The 4,396-nt window shown below is 44.6% G+C and overlaps 1 pseudogene; it reads right to left on the bottom strand.

The window, feature by feature from the left end:
* Positions 1 to 2,930: 2,930 nt before the first annotated feature.
* On the bottom strand, positions 2,931 to 3,048 carry LOC118606879 (annotated as a pseudogene).
* Between the last annotated feature and the right edge of the window lie 1,348 nt (positions 3,049 to 4,396).

Raw genomic sequence — 4,396 nt, 5'->3', positions numbered from 1 at the left:
AAATCTCGCCTCTGACAATTACCTGTTGGGTAGCTTTGAACAAGTTTTTTAAGCTCTGTGGCCCTTAGAAACAGCACCAATTTTTTGGTATTGTTTTGAGTAATGAGTGAGTGAACCCATATAAGTATTTAGAAAGACGCCTGTGTGTAGTAAGTACTCCATAATTATCACTACTGTTATTATTGTTGTTGTTGTTGCCATGAGCTATAATGGGGAAGTCTCCTGGGTGCTTCTATGCAAGATTATGTTCCTCAATTTAAAAAACGAGGTGATGAGAAAAACTGCCTCTTTTTTTTTTTTTTTTTTTTTTTTTGCCCTGAATTTGATGCGATAGATTTTAATTCCTGGAGCTCCCATCTTGGGATTTTAGAACAATAACCTAAGGACAAAATAAATAAAATAAAATAAATAAATTAAAAACATGCTGTATGGCAAGATAGAAACTTAGAACAGCCTATTTCCAACTTTTCATCTTATGTGAAATGATCATTAGCTATTCTATGCTATTATTAACCTCTAAGGAAACTAAGGCTGAAGGTGGGAGTGGTTAAGTAATTTACTCAAGATCACACAGCTCCAACATATCTAGGATTCAAACCCAGAGCCACGACTGTTCCCTTGGAACCAGCAGGCCCGGAGGCTTAGAGAGAAGAGTGCATGCTTTGGAGAGGAAGTGAGGGAGGGGTGGCTTTGCCTGCTTTTGTGCTCCCTCTGGAAGAGGTGTATTGGAGCAGGTGCCTGACTGCCTCCAGTGCCTCGGCTGTCAATAAAACCCCCAGCCTGGCTGTGGCAAGCTGCAGATTCATGCAAATTCAGGGCCTATATTTAGCAGTAATTTAGCTGTCATCAGTCAAAGGGAGAAGAAAAAGCCCTCCCCGATGTAATGGTTATTCATATCGACTACCTACTCCTCAGATGCCTTATAAATTCAATGGAATCTGACTCAAAGTAGCAGTGGCACGCAGGGGCCTGGCTGGCTTGGCTAATTCTACCCTCTGACCGCCCTGCCCCCTGCCCCCCCGCCCCCACTCCCAGGCAGAGATGACGGGGCAATGGCCTGAGTACAAAGGGAAGGAAGGTTCATTTTTCACAGAGGGTGATGATAAGAGAGAGATGGAGAAAGATGAGTCAGTCATAGAAATCTAATAAAAAACCTGAAATAAGAAGGATGCCAATGAGTCAGAGGATGTTGAAGCAGGGAGCACCCTGGGAAATCAAACAGGCCAATCCTGAGGAAACTGAGGTCAGGCAGGAAAATAATCATAATAAAAGCTATCTTAATGATCATTCACTGAAAGCTTGCTCTTGACACCAGGCACCATAGTGAGTATGTTACAGGTGTGCCATCATTTGGTTCTCATGGTAACCTGACAAGATCTCATTTTACAGACCAGGTACCAGAGATGCAAAGAGATTCTGTCACTTTCTTTAGGTCCAAAAACAGCAGAGCCGGGATTTGAACCCAGGTCTGTCTGACACCATAGTCATTACTCAATCACTACTCATAACCACTAGTAATACTGTGGGCCTTGTCAACCATTATTCATGGTTAATAAATGTCAGAGCTGGACATGGCTTGACCAACTCCTGGTCCATTTTTTTTTTTCTTTCTTATGTATCTTCCAAGGAGAAAAGAGTGCTGACTAGAAGATGGAAGAAGGAAAAAGTGAACATGATGGATGGAAGAGAGAGTGGATTTGTGCTTAAGGTGGCTAGAAGTTTGAGGGGAATGAATGCACTTTTTTCTCCCTCTAGTATGCACTCATTGGATTTATGTAAAGGTGTTATGAGGTGCCTGGAAGACTGGAAGGAGAGGCTGTTTTGGGAAGGGGTTACAGAGGCATGTCTGAGGAGGCATAAAGATGGGGGCTTGGGCACCATAAGGGCATGCAGTGGGTAGAGAACTGGACACAGAAAGAGAAGGCAGTTAAGTTAATGTTGCCCACCCTATGTTGAAGATCTGCTCTCTTTCTCCAGATAGACCAAGCACCACTTCGCACGAGGAAACTTCAGGAAAAGAAACAACACTAAAAAGAGATGACAATCAGGCAACACACTTGATCTAATGATAATTGGGCCAGGAAGAAGCCATGTTTCTCCCCTCAGCCTGCAGAACCTGACCACAGATTTCAAAAGAACTCAATGCACATCCGGAGCTGGTACCAGATGTACAAATAGCCCTTCCGAGACTAAGAACATGGATTCTAGGACCAATGTTCCCTGGGTCCAAATCCTTATTAACTGTGTAACCTTGAGCAAGTCACTCAACCTTCCCTGCCTCAGTTTCCTCATCTATACAATGGGAATAATAATAGTCCTTACCCCCTAGGGTTGATCTGAGGATAAAATGAGTTAATAGATGTAAAGCACTTAGTATAATGCCTGGCAGATTCAGCACTGTATAAATATTAGCTACTACTCTTGCCTTTGTTGGTTCTGAGGTGCTTTTGTCTGCCAAAGCGGGTCTGCAGTACTGAGCATTTTCTCTCTGTAAACTCAGAATAATTAAACTACCACCCCGCCCCCCACACCCCAGCCATGCCACAGAATGCACACCTCAGTCACTCAGATAATATGCAAAATATATTATATTCCTATCCCTATCCTTCCTCCATACCATTTCCCCCTACTTCCCCAACCCCTGACACACAACAGCTCCTCAGAACTACATTTATCTGAATAATTATAGAGAAAGAAATACCTGCTTTGTCCTCGAATCGCTCAGATATCTTAAGGCTAGTTCATTTGGGAATATTTTAGCCCAGAGTGACTCTGGCCAGGCTCCTTTTCTGCCTGTACCCCCACCCACTCCCATCCTAAGGCCACTACTAGATCATGTTCCCTCACCCCTGCCTCATGCTGCTCTGGTCCCCTGGGTGAGGGACCATCATATCCCTCTTTCCCCTTCTTCTTCTTCTTTTTTTTTTAAACACCTACAGCACCCGGTCTTCTGGGTGGTCTCCCATCCAAGTACTAACCAGGCCCGACCCTGCTTAGCTTCCAAGATCAGACGACATTGGGCATGTTCAGGATGGCATGGCTGTAGACATATCCCTCCTTTCTGTCCTGGAAGTTTCAGACATCAAGCATGGCTTCACAGTCAGCACTTTATACCCTGAGCAGCCAGGAAGAGGGATTGCCACAAATAACCGTGCTAATGGAGGTAATGGAAGGAGGGAGACTGATGTCTCCAGTTCATAGGAGGGCTGCTGGCACAAGCTCCCTGAGCCAAATCCAGCTTGCATACTTCAGCCGGACTGCTAGCTCCTTTAAGAAAAATACTGCAGATTGGGCTGCCTGTACTGACAGCATCTCAGGAGAGAGTTCCACAGCTCTCAGGTCTGGGGAAGGCACAGAGAGGAGATTTTGTCCATTTTCCCGCCTCCAAAAAGACCTGCCCCAGCTCGTCCTTTCAAAGCCCTTTACAGGAGGGAAATGCACAAGAGAGCAAATGGCAGTGGTGCCAGTGGCCCTCTGTGTGCGACCCCTGTCCCAGCAGCAACTGGCAGAACCTCAAAACTTGTTGGAAATGCAAATTCCCAGACTCCACCCCACATCTACTAAACACTGAAATAGAAACTCTGGAGGTGAGTCCCTACAATCTGAGTTGTAACAAGCCCTCTGGGGAATTCTTTAGCGTGTTCAAGTTTGAAACACACTGGTCTCGTCAACGGTTCTCAAACTTTGCTGAATATTAAGGTCACCAGGGGAACTTTTAAAACTCTCAATGGCCAAGCCACACTCTAGCCCAATTACATCAGAATCCCTCAGGGTGGGATGCAGACGTCAGTGTTTTTTAAGTTCCTCCAGGTGATTCTGATAGATGATGAGGGCTGTGAACCACCAATCTAAATATTTAATAGACAAATCCACAAAGGTCTTCTTTCCAATATGACTGTGGTTTGCAAAAGCCATAAGGACATTTTGCCTCTGTGCAAGAGAAAGGAAATCAAATTGACGCGACTTCTATTCATGCCAAGATGTCACTGTGTCTGTTTTACCAAGGAGTAAAGGAAGGCACAAAATTATTAAGCAGCTTGTCCAAAGTCAGAAGCAAGGCTACTGTAAGGCAAACTACACAGGTTGTAACCTGGGGCCTTAGGCTACCCCTAGGTCTGGAGCTAGACCATGATACTGCATGCCATGTAAAATGTGCACACCCCTGCTGTCTCAACAAAAGCAGTTATTGAAACTCTGCCTCAGCTTTTGTGAGTGACATCACCAGCTGACAGACCTCAAGTATATTCAACCAATGAGAGTTTAGCAAGGTCAAGATCACATACTGCTCAGACACACAGTCATTTGTCTACAACAGGAACGCAAGAGAGAGATTAAAGTGTAGTTGTAGAGAGTGTGACATCATATACAAAACGTCACCTGTGTTTAGTATCTAAAA

This window comes from Rousettus aegyptiacus, unplaced genomic scaffold, assembly GCF_014176215.1.
Source record: "Rousettus aegyptiacus isolate mRouAeg1 unplaced genomic scaffold, mRouAeg1.p scaffold_m13_p_1, whole genome shotgun sequence".
Lineage (NCBI taxonomy): Eukaryota > Metazoa > Chordata > Mammalia > Chiroptera > Pteropodidae > Rousettus > Rousettus aegyptiacus.
The sequence above is the reverse complement of the archived record's forward strand: the minus strand, read 5'-3'. Positions and strand labels throughout refer to the sequence as shown.